General features: G+C 44.1%; 1 protein-coding gene across 1 annotated transcript in view; it reads left to right on the top strand.

Annotated features, from left to right (window-relative positions):
- ARSB (arylsulfatase B) overlaps positions 1-22,416 on the top strand; it is a 94,001-nt gene that overhangs the window by 18,013 nt on the left and 53,572 nt on the right. The window lies entirely within an intron of this gene.

Raw genomic sequence — 22,416 nt, 5'->3', positions numbered from 1 at the left:
CCCCAGTATGATGCTTGGAGAGACCCAATTTGTTTTGCTTTATTGCATCCCTGATGTGATAGGGCAATTTGCAGCATTTTGAAGCAGTTACATTGATGAATACTACTGTAATTAATCCTACTTGTAGCTGAAATTGCTGTTCAGACTGGCAGTTTTTGACGGCTGCTTCACACATGACATTCGCCTTGTACTGGTGTATGGAAAAATGCACACTCCCATGTATAATCACAGCACACAGATTGCAAAAGACATTTCTGCTTTATTGTATGTATATGGATAGATAACCTGATGTCAAGCATGAAGCTGCTTTATACTGAGTCAGACCTTTCAACTGCCAGGTTCATCATTGCCTGCTATAACTGGCAGTAACTGTCTAGTTTCGCCAGTAGAGGACTTTCACATCACCTGCTATCAGATCTTTTTAACTGGAGATGATAGGCATTAAATGCAGGACCTTCTGCATGCAACACAGATACTCTGCTGTAGTATAACAAGTACCAAAATACTCTCTGTCCACGTAATACGGTCTGGCCTAAATGTATTCTTAAACGGTGCCAGTTGGCAAACAAACGTATTGCACAATTTAAAGGGCTCTTGTTAAATAGGAAACAAGACTCCAGGTACCCTTTAAGGTGGTACTAGCACCAGCACCACCTTATTTCTTATATATTTTACATGTCATTTTAATGTTTTTAAATGTCATTGTTAATATTTTTAAAATGCATTTAAAATGTATTTTTTTAAATCAAAGCTCTTAATTTAATGCTTATTCAACTTGTGACCTATCATTATCACTAGGATCAGCCTTGCTAGCACAGTCCAATCAGGAAATTGTTTCAAACCATCACAGAGTGTTATGTCTTTCTATCCTGGTATACCTCCGTACGTTTGGTTTAAAATCTGACCTGGAAACACTAATAGGGTTTGCTGCTCGATAGGGGTGATGTACCATTACCAGCTGCTTCCTAAGACAGAAATTCAACAGATGCAGCTATTGCAGGCACAAAGTTACTGTGGAATAAACTGTGCCTGTTGTGTCTATTAATTGCCACAAGAGGGTACCACAAGACATGAAGTGGGATTTCACTGTTGAGAAAGGTGTGTACCTTTCTAGAACTGCATTTCCCCCCAAGGAATCGTTCTTACTCCTCTAGCTTCAAGTTATAACTTTTCACTCTTCACTTTCTTTCTTTTTCAAATTCGGTTACAATGATCCTTCCAAACTCAACAAAACAAAATTTCTCCCCATCAGAATTTGGTTCCACTTGCATCCTGTTCCTATTTGCCATCCTGCAAATGGTTTGTGTTTTCATCTGGGGGTGTACTTGATCCTGCTGATATATATAGGATTGTGCTTAAAGTTATCTTCTGCCCATACCAGATATAACATTTCCCACACTTGTGATACATACATTTTCTTAGTCATTCTTACAAAATCCCTTGAGGTAGGTCAATATAATCCCCTATTGCAAAAGATTAAGGGAAACAACATGGTGAACAGTGACTCACCCTAAAGGCTGAGATGAGATATAAAACCAGCTCTGCTGGATTCTTAAACCACCTTTTTTCTTATGTTCTATAGTGGTATTCAGAGACTCGCTGAGGGCACCCCTTAAGTAATTACACCATCTGTACATTGTGTTCTCGGACTGTAAAGCAGCAGGATGCAAAGGTGGGAAGAATGGCTCCAGTTGAGGAATGCCCTCCCATTACAGACGTCCCAAAGTTCATAACTTTGAAAATATCAGGAGATCTTCCTGTCTGAGCTATTTGTAGAGCTCAGTGAAGTGATGACATTAAAACCCTAGATAGACCCTTCCCTGCACAAGATGGCTGTAGTTTGTACCCAATTAAAAGCCCCAGCAAATCAAATGGCCTTGCAGCATCTGCTAAAAGTTTCTAAAGACCAGCATCTCCCTTGCATCCTCAAAGAAGCTGGTCTACAAAGTGGGAGCTGCCACGGAAAAGACAATGGCTCTGGCAGCCTAAAGTCCCTAGTTGACGCACTGGCAGGCCCGTACCTAACAACTTTTTTCTCAGGGGGCCCATGTTTTTCTCAGGGGGCCGACCACCAATGTTCCCTCTAAGCTGTGGAGTTTTGTGAGCAAAACTTCTACTTTGTGAGCTACTGCCATTAAAGTTGTGAGAGAGCAATAAATTAGAGAGAGAGCTGCCACATAAATTAGTTTGCCAAGGATTGGGAAGGGGGCCCATTAAAATCACCAGGGGGCCGGGCCCCATGGGCCCCTGGTTAGCTACAGGCCTGCGCACTGGGGTGTATTGGAGGAAATGGTCCTTTAGGTTGGTCCTAGGGTCATGAAAGGTATAAAGGTCATAACCAGCACCTTGAATTGGACTTGGAAACAAACTGGCACCTGACGTAGCTGTTCGAAAAGAGGCAAGTTGAATTCCCATTGGCAGCATCTGATATTAATTGGGCTGCCGCTTTCTGAACCACCTGCATCTTCCAGGTTGTTATCATGGGAACCCATTGTGGAGCACATTACAATAATCTGTGAGTTTAGAAAAGCGTGGATCAGCTTAGCCAAATGGACTGAGTCTAAGGTCCAAAGTAGATGATAAATGTGAGACACATCGGGTCAGGGGCCCTTGACCCTACTTGCAATCACATGTGAGTTTGGGAAACTAACATTCCTAAGCACCCGTTGGCTCAGGAATCCAGCCTGGGTAGATTAGAAGTTTTGACCTTCCCTTCTGAGCTGTTTTCCCAGGCCAAAACTGCCACACGGGGCCTGGTTGCCCCGCTGTGGGGCTCCGTGTGCTTCAGTCAGTCCATGTGGAGGCCCACGTCAGGGCCCCACTGTGGCTATTTCAGCTGCGGAAAATGGAGGTCTGAAGCCCCTCATTTCTCTGTGCCACTCTCCTCAGCCAATTTGGGTCCTGGAGCACTTGTGAACAGTAGTCCTTCAGAATCACATATGAGCTTCTGACTCAACACGTGTTACATTTATCATCTAGTTTCTAAGAAAGCAGAGAGCTGGTAAGCAAAATGTATGTAATAGAAGACATTCATGGACACTGCAGCAATCTGTTTTTCAAAAAGCACTCCAAGCTCTTAAACTGCTCTGCAAAAAGTGAGTTCCACTCCAACCAAGACAAATTGTCCTCTAAAGCATCAGTCTTCCCAACAAGCATCACCATTGTCTTGTCTGGATTCAGCTTCAGCTTGTTCTGCCTTATCCACTTGACCACTGACTCAATGCACCAGCAATGCACACGCATCTGGAGACTTGGGTAATGAAATATGGACCTGGGTGTCATCTGGCTGGATAGCAGTTTTGCCATTAGAGAGAACAAGTGGAGACCCACAAGAAACTTGCGGGATGGTTATCTCATTCGTCACATCTTTGCTTACTCTCCTCCCCCCCTACCTCTCTCACAGTATTTCTCCCCTCTGCCCCCCCCCATTTCTTACTCTCTATTTCTCCTCCATGCACGTGACTTCCTCTCTCTTTCTGACCTGTCATCTTTCTCTGTTTTTCTGCCTCCCCACTTCATCACTCTTTCTTTCTGCCCCCACCCCATCAGTCTTTCTTTCTGCCCCCATCACTCTCCCAGCCTCCTGCCTGCTTCCTCCCCCACTCCGCAGAGCAGCAGCAGCAGTGGTGGCAGTGCTCCTAGCCACCCACCTGCTTCCTCTCCCCCCCACAGCAGCAGTGGCAGCAGTCTGGGAATCACAACAGATCTCCCAGCTACAGAGATCAATTCACCTTAAGGCTGCCAGCTCCAGGTTGAGAAATTCCTGGAGATTTGGGGGTGGAGCCTTGGGACAGTGAGGCTTGGGGTGGCAAGCAGCCTCAGCAGGGTATGATGCCATAGACTCAACCCTCCAAAACAGCCATTTTATCCCAGGAAACTGATCTCTGTCGCCTATACAACAGTTGTAATTCTGTGTGATCGCGAGTCCTCACCTGGAGGCTGGCAATGGTGGTTCTTGTGGAGGAAATGGCTGGAGGATGGAGTCTATGACATTACACCAGTCCAAAGTTCCTCCCCTCCTCAAATCCCACCCTCTCCTGGCTCCACGCCAGGAATTTCCCAACCTGGAGTTGGCAACCCTATTTCCTTCCCACCCAACAGCTAACCTACCTTTATCTGTCTCTCTGTCTTCTGCTTTCCATCTCCACCCCCCCCAGCTTCTACCTAGGAAAATTAGTTTTTCTCCACAGTGGGGACCAAAGCAGCTTTCATTATTCCCTCCTCCTTTTTATCTGCACAACAACCCCGTGAGGTTGGTTAGGCTGAAATATGTGACTGGTCCAAAATGACGCAGTCAGCTTCCATTGCAAGATGGGGATCTGAACCTGGGTCTTGCAGACCCTACTTTGAAGCTCTAACTGCTGCACCTCACTGGCTTTCATAGGGTGGCTGCTGATGAACAGTAGCAAGGAGCCGAGACTAGGTGAGTCATGCAAATAAGGGGGGACCTGGCAACCTAGACTACTGCCAGGCCTAGAGTTGCCAACCTCCAAATGGGACCTGGAGACACCCCCCCCCCAGAATTACAACTGGGCTCTAGACAGCAGAGGTCTGTCTCCCTGCAGAAAATGGCTGCTTTGGAGGGTGGACTCTGTGGCATTATACACAGCTGAGGCCTCTCCCTTCCCAAACCCAGCCCTCCTTAGAGTCCACCACAAAATCTCTAGAAATCCCCCAGCCTGGCACTGGCAACTCTTGTGAGGCCTGGCCCCAAAGTTCCCTCCCTCCCTCCCTGAAAGGCCAAAATAGGCCTGGAAAGGGCCCTTCCCCCACCCTTTTACTGACAGAGCCAGTTAGAAGCCCCCCCCCGAACATTCTAATCTCTCACAGTTGATGCCTGAAGCAGATCCCTGCAGAGGCCATTTCAAAAGGTTTTTGGGGGAATTCAGCCGTCCCTGAAGGGATTTTTTTAGTTTTTTAATTTTTCTACAAACCCAGGAAGTCTACTGACTATGTAGGAAAAGCTCTTGGGGGAGAGTGAGCCCCCTGTTGGTGGAAATAAGTGTCCGCACAGAAAAAATAACTGTGGAAAATAGAATAAGGATGCTCATTGTTCTACAATGCCGTGCAACCAAATCAAGTGGCAAATGAAATTTAATAGTAAGACGGGAAGGACTTTTTGAGTTCAAATGGAGGGCACAGTTCTTAGATTAATGCCTAGGGCTTTCTTGTAGTTTTTTAATGTGTAGTGTTAGTGGGAGCAGTTATTCCATGTGTCAGAGTATTTTTGCCTCAGATTTGGTTTTTTATATAGATAGCTGTAGAAATGTTCTCTCTGTATAATTTTTTCCTTTGACTCCATCACAGCCTTAAATCCTACAGTGCATAAGTTCAAGGGTTTCATTCAATAGGGAATGCCAGAGGTCAGAAGAGAACTGACTTGGCTGAGCTATGAATTAATTCTTTCATAGTGGCTGCATAGCTGTAGTAAATACTATTATTCCTTCCCTTTCATAATCTTGGAAAGGATTCACTCATACAGTTTTAAAAAACGAATGACAAAAAATGTTGTGCTTCTTTTGCTATCTTTCATACTTGGTTCTAAAAGCATCCAAGCTTAAGTCTACAGAAATAGCTGCAGGAATGGCTTGTGGGTTCCCCTCTGCTTAAATTCAGTTGATAACCTCATGCCTTTTAAATATATAAATGTTTCAGATGTTGCATATTGGCAGTACTCTGTACAATTCCTGACATTTGGAGTCTCCCTCTTATTACTTCAAATATAGATAGCTAAACTGCAGATGTCTGACTTGTTTCCTCTTAGTCTAAAGGGATTCCAGATGCCATACAGTTTTTACTGCATTTTTATTGATGTTACATATATGCAATGCACTTTTGTGTTTTGTTGTGCATATGAAAATGCTTTCTACTACATTAGATCATTGGTCCAACTTAGACAGGCCAGGTGTCCGGCTGAACTGGCCTCCCCTTCATTGCCTGCTGCCATTTGGCAGGGGGGAAATTGTTGGAAAGATGGCGTCACACCAGTGGTGCAACATCACCTCCAGCAAATACCTGGAAGTTATGTCATGTCACTCACATGGTATAGAGTTTTGTCTCAGTCATAGTGCATCATGTCTGGGACGTGGCATTATTTCCAGATATTTGCCATTCTTCCCCTCCCTCTCCTGTGGTTGCCAACCAGCAACCCTAAGACTCCCGCTAGTACTGTCAATTCAGATTGGTACTAGCTTCCCAAAGTGTCTTATCCTCCTCCTATTTCTAAACCATGGGATCTCCATACTGATCATATAATAATCTGGCCATTTTCTTGTATTTGAGATTTAATTGATTAATAGTGTGAAGGGTGGGGGGAGGTGGCATGGTAATATCCTGATCTTGGAAAGTAAGCTTGGACGGTACTTGGAAGGGAGTTTACCAAAGAAGACGCAGCAGAGGAAGACAGTGGCAGGCCACCTCTGCTTCTCACTTGCCTTGAACCAGAAGTCAGTTGGGACCTGGCGACACATACATACGTAGGAATGAATTGGGAGGGTGCATCAGTTTCAAGGGAATGGCAGTGTTTAAATATACTGAACGGAAGTCTGAAATAGAGAAAGCAAACAGACAAGGGAAGGCTTGTAATGTCAGCTTGAAGTAAAGGATCTTTCGGTGGTAGGCTGCAAACCATCTGCAGAGCATCTGACTCCTGAGGAAAACACTGTACATGAGATAGTCCCCAGAAGTTGTAGTTCACCCAACAGGGAAACACATTGATGTGCCTGTGTGTGTGTATGGGGTGTGATTTGGGGAAACAGTGGTGCAGCTATAGTCCAATGTGGGGGAGTGCTTTAAAAAAAAGTGGGATTCCCAATGCATCATCTAATTTAGTCTGGACTTTTAGAGAATTCCATGAAACATTAATGTATTGATGCCAATGAGCCATGATAGTTAAATTGAACCTCCATGTTCAGAAAGACTTAGGGAAACTAGTCTCCTCCTTTATCTGGCAATTGCGGAAACCTAGATTCAAACTGAAAACGTTACAAGAAAGGAGAGAGAAAGGAGGACTTGGATTACCCGAGTGGAATCTATATTATAAAGCATCTTCTATGGTATGGATAAAAGAGTGGGCAATACTATCGAATAGTAGGCTATTGAAGTTAGAGGGACACGATGGGGTGGCATGCCACAGTCTGGTATGATAAAGGTAGGAAAAGCTTTGAAAATCATTTTATAAGGGGAACGTTAGTAAAGGTATGGAGAGATATTAAGAAGCAATGCAAAGATACCAAAGTGGGTATCCCCTATTGAAGCCTTTGTGTTGCCGAGTCTGTATGAATATGAGAAAAAAATTGCTATGACGACCTGTTAGATAGCAGAAATGAACTTAAATCCACCGAAGGCTTGAAGGACAAAAATGTGGGACTTTCATGGTTACAAATATTTCAGGTGCAAGCAAGATATAGGGAAGATAAAAAGCAAGGATTTTACGATAAACCCACTGAAATGGATAAAATTTGGATCCTGCCGAGAGGACAAATTATAAAAAATGTGTATGGAAGTTTGTTAGTGGTTAAAATGAAGGAAGAGGTGGCAAGATCTAGTATAATAGCATGGAGTAAAGACCTAGGATATACTATAGAGATGGATAGATGGTTGAGGATATGGGATACTAACATGAAAATTACAAGAGCAACTGCTTTTAAAGAAAACATTTATAAAGTGGCCTTGAGGTGGTATCTATATCCGGCTAGAGTATCAAAATTCTCTACGACAACCTCTAGTGTATGCTGGAAATGTAGGCAGAACGTTGGCACCTACTTCCACATGTGGTGGAAATGTAGCAAGACAAAGAAATACTGGATGATGATAAGCAAAATACTGCAAGAAATTTTGGAAGTCACTATCCCATTTAATCCAGAATTGTATCTTCTTAATATGACCCCGGTGGGTTTTGGGAGAGTAGAAAAATATTTGTTGTTACACTGTATAACGGCTGCGAGGATTTTATTCGCTAAGTATTGGAAGAAAGAAGAAATACCGGAAAAGATAGAGGTCATACAAAAGTTTTTTGAAATTGCCGAAATGGATAAAATATCATGTATATTAAAGGGGAAAGATGAACTGTTTTTTGAAAAAAACTGGAAAAAACTGTACAACTGGAAGTTAAAGGTGGAGGGTTAAGTAGAAGGTGAATATTTAGAGTTTGTAAGGAAAGAAGCTGTATACACATCTGTGATATAATGAAGGAATAGCTCTATGTTGGTGTAAGTTTAGAAACCTAATAAATAAAATATTTTTTAAAAAAGAAACAGTGCATTTCTGAATATGGAATGGGGAGAAGTGTTTCCTTTATGCCCAGTTTGCAGGCTTCCCAAAAGCATCTGGATGCCCACAGTTTGAACTGGGATACTTAACTAGGTGAGCCCTTGTTCTTATCCAGCCCAGCTCTTCTTACATTCTCAAAAGATCAATAATTTTTTTTCCTGCTTATTGTGATAGAAGAGGTACTCAATAATTAATCCCACTGACAGTTCTTAACCAAACTCTTCTGGAGCAGAATTGTAAGTAGCACAACAGTAAACTTCATTCTTGCAAACGTTAAATTATTTACTTGTGAGCATTTTAAAAATGAAGAACAATTAAGGTAGTCATCTTGAAAATGGCTTGGTACTGTACATGCTCATTCAACCATCAGTTCAGCAATGCCTAGTGAGCTCCAAAGAATTCCACTGAGACCTGTGGGATTCATTAAGTCCACTTGTGCTTGGGGCCCTTCTGTTATGCATCATGTACAAACATGTTAACCACATACTATTAGCCCCCACCCCCCAGGAAAAGCTACTTTGGAAGGAGATTATTAGGATCAGGGAAATGAAAGAAGGGAAAAGGCTAGACTATTCTACTCACCCCTGCTCCACTCTCAACTGAGAGGTCTGACTTAAATCTGATACCGTTGCAGGACAAAGGAACGAACCTTTGGATACTTACCGTGAAGGACCGTTCTTCTCTGAGGAAAGGAAGACATCTTATGGGTGATTCCCACCGTCGTCCATTTAGGGAGGCAGGAACTAAATTCTTCCTGTGACGTGGGAGTCGCCCTTCTCTTTCAGTTCTGGCAACTCCAAAAAGCAGTAAGAACGTATAACAACTATCCTGTGTAAAGTAGAACTTAGAGAACAGTAACAGCTATAGCAGCAGTAACAGGTAACCAGAGGAAGTCAGGTAAGTGGTAGATATATATTAAAGGTAGAAGGTAAGCATTAGATGCAGCTCATAGTTTGGAGAAGAGTTTGAGAGGGCAAGATGTCTTCCTTTCCCAGAGGAGAAGGACCCTTCACAGTAAGTGTCCAAAGGTTCATTCTCCCTCTGAAGTGAAAGACGTCTTATGGGACCTCCCAGAGCATCGTCCCTTATTTGGGTGGGTTAATTTCTTCATCTGTAAAAACATGCTGTAATATTCTTCTGCCAAAGGCAGCATCGGCTGATGAATGTGGAGATAGAGGACCACATTGCTGCCTTACAAACTTTCTCCACAGATGCATGTTTAGCGAATGCTGCATTCATTGTGGCACTCCTGATGGATTGTATTGTAATTCCCAATTAAACTTCCATCTCAAGAGCTTTATAAGCCTATATGATGCACTGATGGCTGGTTTGGACATCTTTTAACCTAAATTGGGAGCGGAAATGTTGATGAAGAGGGAGTCAGATCTCCTTATGTCTTCTGTCCTGATCAAGTATACTTTTAGTGCTCTCCTTACATCCAGTGTGCACCAAAGCTTTTCTTTGGGGTGCTTTGGATCTGGGCAAAAGGAAGGCAGGCAGATCTCCTGCAATATATGGAATGTAGAGCTGACCTTTGGTTGGAATGTAGGGTCAGTTCATAGGAGCACTTTGTCTTTGTGGAAAACATACAGCTCCGTCTTAATAGAAAATGCATCCAGCTCCAAGACCCTTCTTGCTGATGTAATCACAATGAGGAAAAGGGTTTTCATTCTTAGTCATTTAAGAGGAATTTCCCTGAGTGGTTTGAAGGGTGGCTTAGGTCAGTGCTGTCAGTACTGTGTGTAGCTTCCACGTGGGGAACCTGTGGATTTGAGGGGGGTTCTTGAGAGTGGCACCTCTGAGGAAATGCCTTATGTGAGGGCAATTGGAAAGACTATTTCCCTCAAACTGTGGTAGCACTGATGGCAGTGAGGACACTTGCCTTCTGAGGGATTCTAAAATCACACACAAAGGCTGACTAACTTGTTGCAGACCCTGAGAATCTACATGGGTCCCATCTACAAATTCTTATTATGACATGAAGAAGACTTTCCTTTTGAAATGCGACTTACACCTAGGATACGTGTCAAGTGTTCCAAGATGCATGGATTAAAATAATTTCAAGTATTTTTTGAATTAAAAAACTGGACATGTATGATCCCTATTCTGGGACTTACACATTCATGTTGCATTGCATCAACTGTGTGTAAATTGATTAGTGCCTGTGAGCACATCTTGTAAATTGATTTAGTGCCTGTGAGCACAGCTTGCTGGAGTGTGCACCCACTCAGATTGTGTATCAATTGATTAGTGCCTGTGAGCACATTTTGTGACTTCTAAGCTGCTTGTTTGGCTATGAAGTTTTTCTGTCATTTTATGTCATTGGATATATACAGATTGCATTACAGAAGACTTAGAGACTTGGTTAGCATTAACATTGGATTTTAATAATATACAGAGTTCTTAGAGTTATTGAATAAGTGGTCTTGGTGTTCTCTTCATTTGTCAGTTACAAGCTCTGAGTGTCCCAATTTTGCTGTGGTCCTGAAGACAGTGGATGGTTGTTTGGGTGTCCTGGATTGATTTGGCCTTGGAGCTTGACCTGATTAATAGGTCGTCGAGATAAGGATGAATGTGGGTATCTCTTTCCCATAAGTGAATAATCGCGTTGATCAGAAACTTTGAAAACACTCTCAAGGCGGTGGAGAGTCCAGATGGGAGGGCTCAAAACTGAAGATGGAGACTGTCCACGCAAAATCTCAGGAACCTTCTGTGCATGGGGAGTATGGGGATATGAAGGTAGGCCTCCATGAGGTCTATTGATGTTACTAATTCCCCCAGTTGCAGGGCTTCTGAAATTGATTTGAGGGTTTCTGTTTGCCATGCTCAAAGCCAGAGCACTCTCCTGGCAGCCGCTGTGGAGGCCATGGCCTGGAAGAAAAGATCAAGGCATCCAAGGTGGTATCTGCTGCGAAAGCACTGGCCTTCAGAACTCTATTGGTCCCGTCCAAAAGTCTACAATTGTACCTGAGAATTAATTGGGTCATTTTCCGCATCCAGACTACAGCTGATCTGGAGGCAATGGATGCCACGGCCATGGCTTCATGTGCCTTCTTGAGGGCCATCTCCACTGTCTTGTCAAGGGCATCTCTGACCGAACCCTATCCAGTTTTGGAGAGGAGACCATAGGACTGTAAGGTGGACGTAGGGGCCTCCACAAGGGGTACCTGCAAAATCTCATTAGCATAAGAAAGAAGTGCGTATACTTTTTTAACAAAATTAGGAAATTGTCAGTTTGCCATAGCTTTGCCCATTCAGCCCTGAGCTATTTCTCAAAGAACTCCGGAAAAGGAAACACCTTCTCGGGTGTGTCACGTCTAGGAAAACATTCTTGAGTCCCTATGGGTCTGATCTTGGTTTCTGACTAGGCAGAGGAGGAGTTCCCTCCAGCAGGTGGCTCTTGAAGTTCTAGGGCTAAAAGTGCCTTATTGAGTAAGTACTGATAATCCTCAGGTTTAAACATGTGGTCAGACAGCTCTGTTCCTTAATCTCCTCTACTTCTTCCTCTGATAAGTATTCCCCCTCCTCTTGGCCTCCCTTCCACTGCTGGAGAACTGCTCACCCTCCTGAGGGGTTTCCTTGCCCCATTTTCTGGTGAGGGGCTGTTTTTGGCTTGCTTTTGTGGGCCAATGTCTGGGGGTGGGAGGCAGAGAAGAGGATTCTGAGGTAGCTCTAACCTTAGGGAGGATTTCAATGGCAAATATAAATTATATCCTTCCTCAGTGCTTGTCGTGATACATTAAACCATTCAGTAGAAATGGCCATAGGGCCAGGTTCGCCTATGTTACCGCTCTGATGAGAGTCATCTGGTTGAGCTGGGAAGATCTGTTCCCATAAGTGAACATTGTCATCTGAACCTCCCTCTAGGAGGTTGGCATTTGTGTCGGTGGACTCATTAATGCAACTGGAAGGTTAGGAGCCTTGGTTTTTCACCACCATTGGAGAGTCAAAATGGCTGCCATTTGAAGTTGAAGGACAGGAGCAGGCCATTGGATGTAACATGTTCCTGTCAAGGCGGAGCTTTTTCGTGCGCTTTTCCTGGAATGTCGAGGTGGCTGTGGAGTCATAGGCAAGTTGAAAAAACATCCCGGCTCCAATTTTGTTGAGCTCAGCAACAACTGCTGTAAGTGAAGCATCTGTCTCTGCCTCAGGAAAAAAGCCATCTGCAGAGCCCTCTGCTGACATTGAGAAAATGGTTCCTGGAATGGCTGAATGACTAGTCCCGGTAGCTAGCGTTTTTGGCAGAGGTATCGCTATGAGAGGTAAAGATTTGAGAAAGAGTGGTTTGAAAAGAGACTTGAAGAATCAAAGGCAACAGAATGTGGAAGAGGAAGGGAAGTAAAGAATTTTAGTGTCTAAAGAGTAGGCAGAGCTGACTATAGAGCTGTTCTCCCTTTGAGGCAGGAACAGAAACTGAAAGAGATGGGCAACTCCCAAGTCACAGAAAGAGGAAGAATTTAGTTCCTGCCTCCATAAATGGATGGTAGGAATCACCTATAAGATGTCTTCCACCTCAGAGGGAGAACTTACCCATACAACTTACTTTAAACAAAGTAAGTTGTTTAGGTAAGTTCCTTCGTCCTGCAACTGTATCAGATTTAAATCAGACCTCTGATGGCTGCTCCATATGCAACCTTAGTATGTGGGCAGAATTAATATACTAGCACTACATTCCTGGGCTAGGTATTGAAGCACGGGGAGAGAGGAGTCTTTGTCCAGTCTAAGAGACCACACCAGATTCTTCAAGAGGAAAGGGCTTTATTATTGGCGCCAGATTCGACCCGCACTGCAAGGCCGAACCCTTAAGCTCTGCAGTTACAAAGATTATATACCATCAGTCCACAGGTGTTAATCACACGTCACAAGCATATAAGCCATGGAAACTTTTTACACAAACACCTTTTCTTCTTATCACAGGAAACATCCTTCCTGTGTGCCCCATCTCTTTTAGCTTGCTGTTACAAATTATTTTTGTACTAATGCTTGCATACCCAGCTATCTGTGAAGCTTGACCACAGACACAAGCGAGATAGATAGATAACAATAGTTAGCAAAATAGTTCACACCTTGCAGAGGAAAAGGACCTAGCTATCTGTGAAGCTTAACCACAACTGCTGCCGGGGGCCCATTTTGACCGCAATGGCTGACAGCAGTGCTACACTAAATAGGTCATGCTCAGGTAGGAGTAGGAAAGAAGGTGGGGGGTTGAGGCCTTGTCTGGGAGAGGGCTAGCTGTATTTTTAATATTTTAATATCGCTTTAGTATCTGTGCCATGCTAACATTACATATGGAGTGGTTGAGAGACCAATTTCAGTGAAACACTGAGCCTATGCCACCATAGTATGGACACATTCTTTTGTCTTGCCAATGTCACATTTAACTCTGGTCTAAATCACCCTTCCCTAAGTAGTCACTGGGGAAAGTTGAAGGCAGCAGGAAAAGAGGGAGACCCCACGTGAATGATTGACTTAATCAAGGAAGCCACGGCTATTATTGATAAGATGCTTTGGAGGTCATTAATGCATAGGGTTACCATAAGTCGGAAGTGACTTGACGACCCTTCACACACGTAAGCAGTTTATCCTGATAGTCTTACCACATTAAAAGGGGGGGGGGGCTTGGGGCTTGATAATGCATACTTAAATGTAGTTACATGCATTTATTTATAAGTACACTCTTGAAATGGAATTCTTTTATTGTTTACACTGCCTTTTCCCCAAAGCAGCTTACATCATTCTCTTCTCCTTTGTATCCTCCCAACCGCACTGTGAGTGTGTAACTGGTCCAAGTCACCCAACAAGCTTCCAAACACCACTGAATCTTTTTGGACTTACGTTTAAAATAAATGTGTTCAGGATTTGGATGACAGTCACAATCAAATAACCTTTTTTTCCTTACGTTTAAAATAAATGTGTTCAGGATTTGGATGACAGTCACAATAAAATAACCTTTTTTTCCTGACCATCACTCTGCAACAAGACAATTTAATTAGTACGAACTTTGGCTTATCTTTTACACGTCCCTGTTTTTCGTTTGTATGAAACCACTTTAGATGTGCTGCATAAATTTCACAGGACCTGTAAATAGTGAAATGTTAGGACTTGCTACAAACCTGCTGAGATTTTTTTAAAGCAACAAATGGTTTGCTAGTTAATTAATAGCCTGTCTTCTTGACATGGAAAAAGCTTATCTGTCACTGCTTCTCAAATGCTGATTGTGTTCTAGTTTGATTAATCAAGCTTCCTGGGCTATTTTTATTTTTACAAGCCAGATTTCGTTGGTCCATACCTACGTTCACAAACTGTTTATCATAAGCAAAGGAAAAGAGAAGTTAGTTTAAGCTGCTTCTCCCTCTTTTTTTCTCTTTAGCTTTCTGCGAGACAATACAATTTATCCTAATAAAGCAGAGTAGGATTTAGGCCTGCTTCTCTCCTGACTTTTTTCTTGCCCTAGAGATGGCTGCAGGGAAAAAAAACTTGCAGTAACATTGCATGGATATCTGTTATCCTGCGCACAGGTGTTTGAAAGCAGCTATACGTTATGTAGCAGGGAAGAGATGCCATGCTGGTAACTTCAGTGCTGCACTGGCGTAAAGCTGCGCTCAGGAGCCCTGGGAGGGAATGCGGGCTGGCCTGGGTGGGAAGGGAAGGGAAGGATTAGCGAGGTCTGGGGTGGCTGGCAGCAGTGGTGGGGCTTTGCCCAAGCCACACGCAGGAGCTGGGGGGGAGGCTGTTGGCTGGCCTGGGTGGGAAGGGAAGGATCAGGGAGGTCTGGGGTGGCTAGCAACAGTGCTGGGGGTTTGCCCACGCTGCACGTAGGAGCTGTGGGTGGGGGAGGCTGCTGGCTGGCCTGGGTGGGAAAGGAACGATCGGGGAAGTATAGGGGGCTTTCTTCCTTTCTCCCCATCTATCTGCTCTATTCCATTTATGTCTGTCTGTCTTTCTTTCCCTCTTCATATATTTCTTTCCCTTCCCTTTCTTCTTCCCCTTCCCTTTCTTCTTCCCCTTTCTTTCACTGCTGGGGCTTGGCATGTGGTACTGTATGTGTTCCAGAAGCTGGATAGGAAACTGTGGTGGGAAGTTCCAGGAATATCTTTTGAAACTGGGAGCTATCCCCTTATTGCTGAGTCTAGCCCCAGACTGCAGGAGTAGAAGAGGTGTTTTGTATGTTTGTAAATGGAATTAAAAAAAAAAGTCGGCCCATTCACAATTTTAAAGTTAGCACCATTTTTGGCTCACGGGGTAAAATTTCTGCCCATGCGACTGCACACCTTAGAGGGAACATTGGCTACAAGCATATTTTGATATTTTGACAGAACTTGCATGTCTGGAAGTTAACTTGCATTTGAGACTGCGAGTGATTTTATTTCTTCTGATTCTTACATGTTCCAGGGCTCTACTTATACCATCCTCAGTAATTCCTCCATGTCCTAAAAATAGCTGCAGACTGTTCATGCATTTTAAAAGGCAATAATGAGTTGGCTAAATAAGGAATGAACATTAACTCTCAAGCCCTGTGCTTTGCTTTCATAGATGAGTCATATAAGCTACGCACTGATAGAATTCCATGCCAGCCAGTTTAGATCTATACATTGTATTCTATGACCTTAACAATGCAGAACTGAATTACTTAAAGAACCGTATTTTTTGGGTGGGAGTATGAATGACACCACTAAGCTCTGCTAGTGCCTAAATAAATACTAAGGAAGCGTCCCACATTTTAATTTAATACCTTGATTTGAAACCTTGGATGATGATAAGATGCCATTGTTTAAAAGCACTTTGACATTTCTCACTAACACCTAACAATCATCACCACATTTACAAATCAATACTGTGAATAAAAATATGGAAAATCATTACTCTTGGCCTGTTAACCACCCGAGAGTGCCCTTCATAGATAATAGGCTGCATCTTGTCTAAAGATTGTGTCTCCCATAATGAGCAGAACTTTTAGTGTGATCTAAACAATCTGTTCTCCCCTTTCCTATATATTAACCTTATATAAGGCCAGACTTCCCTTGCATGGCAAACAGAAAATAATTCACTTTTATATCTGAATTCCCATTGTGCCCTTAAGCTTGCTGGATCAATAACTACAAATAACGTAAAAATAAAAGAGCAAGATTAGAGTCCAGTAGGACCTTAGAGACCAGAGTATGAGCTTTCCAAAGTCACAGCTAACTTTGTCAGAAAGAAATCTTGTTAGATCTTGCACTTCTGCAGACCAACACAGCTGCCTGTCTGGAACTAATGTAAAAATAAAATATCTCTCATCCTAACGCTGCTTACCAAAGGATTGTTGTGAGAATAAAATTTGGGGGAGGAGGGGAGGTTCCATGTATGTATGTTACTCAATTGGAAGCCAGTGTGGTGTAGCAGCGAAGAGTGTTGGACTAGAATCTGGAAGACCCCAGGTTTGAACCAGGATAAAATGGAGGAGAGGAGAATTATGTTAGCCGCTTTGGGTCCCCATTGGGGAGAAAGGTTGGAGGTACAAATCAATTACATAAATAAAAATCGTGGTAGGAACTATGTTTTGGGAGTTGCAATAAACCAGGGTTCGCTTGGAGGTTAGGAGAACTTGAGCTTGTTAGCACAGAGACATGAGGCTGGAACTCAGGCTGTTTGGCCTAACTGGACTGTTGTGTCAGCTGTTCTTGCTTGCTGATGGTTCTCTGTGCAGTGAGAAGGAGATGAGGCAGAGACACACTCTTGTGTCCCACTGCATGCGTAACTTGCATCCTGGGACTGTTTAACATGCAAAGATGTACTTCCATCATGCTTTCTGTTGTTTAAAATTGGGTACTTGGTTTCTGAAATTGTAGTCGTTTTAATGCTTTAAAACTCTTTCTAAAGTGCTGGCAGAAGGAAGAGCTGTTTCATAGAGTTAAGCTCTGGCTAAATAATGGAAAACCCCATGTACACTGCTTCAAGGTCCTGGGAGAGGAAGGGTAGGAATTAAATGTGGTAAATAATACATGTGGTGTGTTGGAAAGCACTGTAAATCTCCTCTTACTCAGTGAATATTCCAGTCAGCTTTGTTGGCTGAAAACTGCTGGCTTTGCTACATGAAAATTTTTAAAGTGTTGCCTCAACATCATGAAGTGGGGCTAAGGAACTGCAAGATCAGAAATATGGTCCGGGTATTATAAATCTGAGGATTATTTATGTATTTATTTTAAATGGAAGTTGAGATGCTGATATTTCTATTGAGAACCTGAAAGTATAAAGGCCAATGGGCTTTGTAGCGTTACGTAAATTTGAACATATGCTTACATCTGCATTGATTTCAGTGGGACATGTGTACCTTTACTTTGTTGAGACTGCCTATTTAAAACCAAGCCTCAAACTCTCCAGGGGTGTCAAACGTAGGCCCAGGGGCCGGAACCTGCCCTTCCAGGGCTCTTATCTGCCCCACGAGCAACTGGTGCAAGAGAGGGAAGGCAGGAGGCTGCTCGGGGGGGATGAGTCGGCTCACGCTATGAGGTGTGTGTGGTTGAAGCTGTCAAGGAGTAGAAAGGAAATGGCTAGGGGCAGGGATAAGAGGCTGACATAAAATGGGAGGGGGGGTGAAAGCAAAGGCAGAGAAAGAACAAGTGTGGTGTTTGTCCCCTCCTGTTTCCTCCAACCGCAGCTCAGTGAGGTCTGGTAAAGCCACTACATGGGGGGGGGGCAGGGCTGAGCAGCCACCATTGCAGCAAATGGTGACCATAAAGGGGGGGGGGTGAGAGCAGGTGCGCAGAGCAGCATCTTGCTGACGAAGCGACGGCCAGCAGGGGAGAGAGGAGGAGAAGGGCTGGTGTGTGGATTGGGAGGCAACTGGGCTGTCTTGTGTGTGCTGTAGGGTTGCCAGGTCCCCCCTGTCCACTGGCAGGGGGTGTGGGTTATGGCAGGGGGTGCGGGTTAGGGTTGCCAGCTTCAGGTTGGGGAACGCCTGGAAATTTGGGGGTGGAACTGGGGAGGACAGGGATCTCAGTGGGATAAAATGCCATAGGGTCCACCTCCAAAGCATCAATTCTCTCCAGTGGAAACTGATCTCTGTAGTCTGGGAATGAGCTGTAATTCCGGAAGATTCCCCAGGTCCCACCTGGAGGCTGGCATCCCTTGCATGCTGCTCTGAGGGGAAACACTTGGAAGCCAGTGGAGGAGTGAAAGTGAAAAGGGGCATTGCTGTTGCCACCACACGTCTGAACCGCCATGGAGCCAGGAGGCAGAGTGGTGGGGTGGGTGGGGGATAGTGACCTCCCTTCTCCCCCACACCTGTTCTCTGCGCGTGAAGGAAAAGAGGTTGCAGGAGGACAGAAATGCCCCTTGGAGGTTTCAGAAACGGCCTCTTTATCAGGCCTTCCCCACAGCCTCACCATTTCTGTAGGAAATGCAGGAGGGATGAGAACTGGGGGCTGGGGGATCTGAGAGAGCCAGGTTCAGACCCCCCCCCCTCCTCTTGAGCCAGGACCCTGTTGTCTGAGTCACTTGGGGCCGGTCACACAGGGTTGTTGTTGGTGGAGATGGAATAGTGGAGTGGGAAGTCCAAATCCTCAGAGGTAGAAGGGGGGAAACAAAGAGCAAGAGATGGATTGGGTCGTAGCCATGCTTGGCTGCTGAGGCTGGGCATATGGAGGAGTGATGAAAAACTACCTTATTTACTCACAAGGAAGATGACTTGTCTCATAAAAATGCTATATATATAAAAAGTAACTCATTTGTATGGAAATGTAAGATACTCTCCCTTCTATGGTATCCCTTGGGAAAAACCTAGTCTTGCATATGGTTAAATACCTTTATTGGTGTTTTTGTGGATTCCCCAGTAAATCAGTTGTTTTCATTCCTAGGAATCAATTGCTTTTGTTTGTATATTGAGTAAAAAAATAATATCATTAATTCGGTTTGCCTGTTTCGTTTATAAAGTTTATATCTCTGGTACCCTGGCATTGCATTTTATGGTACACATGGCCTGGCCCGACAGAGTGACATTTATGTCAGAGCTGGTCCTCATAACAAAGGAGCTCAACACTTCTGCTCCACACAGCCGTTCCAAGAGGTGTAAACCTCTTACTTGAACTCCATCTTAGCAACTTCCTTTCTTCCCGCTCTCTTCCAGAGCTGTGTATATAATAAATTATATTTATTCAGATTTTACTTTTTTTTTTTTTTTAAACAGACACACCTTGTCAGATTCTTTATGACCATTATGACACTGGCTCAGAGTTGTTGTTGGGTTTTTTTGGTGTCTGCCGCTTGGTGTGGCCGACAGAGTGCCTTCCTTTTCCATTTTTTTAAAATTAACATTATTTTTCAATATATAACATCTGAGACAACATATCGAACATGTTTACAATACTTTTCCAGAAAACAGTATTAAAATAAGAGAAACATTATATTTAACCTAAACTGGCTCAGAGTTGTTATTGTATTTGATCAGCATTCCCACTGGCTTTAAAGGCAAACACATTTCCACCTGTAATGCTTCTGCCTCCCTCCTAACTGGGATTGAACATGTCAGGGATCGTTCCCCTCACTGGAGAGATTTCCCCTTCAAGCGATTAGACTTGCCCGTTCTAGAGTGCCCATTCTAGAGGCAGGTGCATGTCTTTCTCGCTGACTTGTTTAGGAGAAAGCAAAACAGCCCAGCTAACTGAGGTAAGAGAAAGGAGCAGGGTTTGGTTTTCTCTCTGCTTTTGTAAAACATTAGACCTTTCTTCCACTTGTCATATGAGTGGGCAGATTTATGCACATCGCAATGCTCAACATTTACTTGATTTAACTGCCATTTAAGAAGATATCTGTTTAAAAAATCTCAAATTCTGAATTGGTAATCCTCTGATAGAAATTTTTCATTACTAATTACATCTGTGTGTTTGCTTACTCTTTACTGTGGGGATAGAGAGGACTGTATCCCTCCCATCTGGGGGGCTGGTGGTTTGCTTTATTATACCTCTGCTCTCCCCCCGCCCCATATGCATGCATCCCTAAATAGCTGAAGTCAGTGTGCCCCAGTAAAAAAGCTCTCCCATTGTCTTGAGTTGGGGCAGAGATTGGGAAAAATGTTTGCTATGCACTAACATGCTAATACGGCAATCCTTAAATATATATAACCACATAAGAAAAAAGTACTATTTTAAAACTGCTTGGGAATGCCATGTGGCTCCTTGACATGCCATGTGAGGCTCTTCCAGGCACTGTTCCCCAATGTGCCACCTGCCCCAAGTTCCAGGAAAGTGAGCCAAGCCATTGCCTAGTAGGTCTTGCAGATGGAAACAGTTCCCTTCAGAGGGATGGGAGAACAGGTAGGCAGTGGTCTCCCCTGACCTGTGAGCTTCGTCCTAGGAAAAAGAAGAGTTGGTTTTATACCCCACCCTTCACTACCCAAAGGAATTTCGGAGCAGCTTAGAATCACCTTCCCTTCCTCTCCCCACAACAGACACCCTGTGAGGTAGGTGGGGCTGAGAGAGTTCTGAGAGAACTGTGACTGATCCAAGGTCACCCAGCTGGCTTCATGTGGGAGAGTGGAGAATCAAACCCAGATCTCCAGATTAGAGTCCAGTGCTCTTAACCAGTACACCAAGCTGGATAGAAGTAAAGTTCCTGTCCTCCCCAACTACTCCCCACCCTTCTGTACACCTTCATCTGAACACCTGGGCTAAAGCTTGAGGGGAAAGCACGTTGGCCACAGAGGACACCCAGGGAAGAGCAAGTTGGCCACAGTGGGGGTGGTAGTGGTCCTACTCCCCCATCTCCATGATCCGTCTTGTTTTCCTCTGCCTCCCCTGAGCTGCTGTGTTTCATGCAGAGTGGAAAAGTAGAGAGGCAAGCCCTTTTCCTCACTCTAGATATACGACTTCGTTTGTAGTGGAGAGAGGCAACCTAACTTGCTCAGAAGTAATATGATAATTTAAAATGTTATAGCTGTATTTTTAATATTTATAGTTATTTTGTGTCGGTTTGGGATGATGCGAAGAGCACAACGGCAAAGGGATGAGACGGCAAAGGATGAGATGGTTAGACAGTGTCACAGATGCAACGAACATGAAATTGAGCAAACTTCAGAGGATGGCTGAAGACAGGAAGGCCTGGCGTGATCTGGTCCATGGGGTCGCGAAGACTCGGACTCGGCTGTGCGACTGAACAACAACAAAAGAGCATAACAGTGGTCATGTGGCTCTTTTCTTTGATAGTGTGACCAACCGGAGGCTGTCCTCCCCCTGAGTGCAAAACTGCCACATCTCTGAGCGAATGGGAGTGCTGCTCCATCATCCAGTCACCTCTCGGGGGGGGGGGGGGTGGAGTGCTGCTGGAGGGAAGCACAGCAGGAGTGGAGTGGAGTTCTGCTTCAGGGGAAGAGAGCAGTGGGAGCTCCGGTCTGGCTCAGGCGAAGAGTAGGCAGAAGAACAGGGTAGCTCTGCTTGGTAGTGTGGCAGAGCGGTTTAGCTCTACCTCTGAGAGGGAACAGATTACCTGATTGTTAGGCCTGTCTCTGGTAATGAGCAGACCTTGTACCTTTTAGTCTGATTCCTGGGAAAGGGCAGGCTGGTGGGGGAGGAATCCTGTGTGTGTGAGAGAGAGAGAGAGGATCCGACCTAGTGGCTGGTCAGTAAAAGCCCGTTTGTGCCGGAAAGCAGTAAAGAAAATCCAAACAACTCTCTGAAGCCATAACTAGCTTAAATTTACGTGCCTCGGGCAGGTTTATTTTTTGTCTACTTGGAGACCTGTCCTGCTTATCCTGTTCTTTGAAACCAACCTGTAAATAAACACATCTTCTGTCTTGTTCATATACAAATCCTGCCTCAGTGTTTTCAGTATTCTCTTTGCTCACCACAAAACTTGTCTCATGGCTGAACCCAAAGCTTTTACACTTGCTGCCTTAAAAACATCTAGTAACTGAGGGGAAGGTTTATAGTTTAAGACAAACCTGGTCCTCTCCCCCCCACCCCGCAAATCATAGGGAGCTGTGTAGGTCCAAGGCTTGTCACAGATGTTAATTAGGGATGTGACTGTGAGCCAGGGAGTGAATATCACTGTTTTAAAAGTATTGTAGAATATATACAGGTATTTTTAAAATTCCAAAATGCAGTAAAGGATATCCATCATTCTACAGATCAGTCTCTATGAACAGAAAATTTTATTTGACCCATATTGAAATAA

Source organism: Gekko japonicus, unplaced genomic scaffold, assembly GCF_001447785.1.
Source record: "Gekko japonicus isolate JY-2015 unplaced genomic scaffold, Gekko_japonicus_V1.1 scaffold206, whole genome shotgun sequence".
In the NCBI taxonomy this organism is placed as follows: domain Eukaryota; kingdom Metazoa; phylum Chordata; class Lepidosauria; order Squamata; family Gekkonidae; genus Gekko; species Gekko japonicus.
Note: the sequence above shows the minus strand (reverse complement) of the source record. Positions and strands in the feature narration are given on the sequence as shown.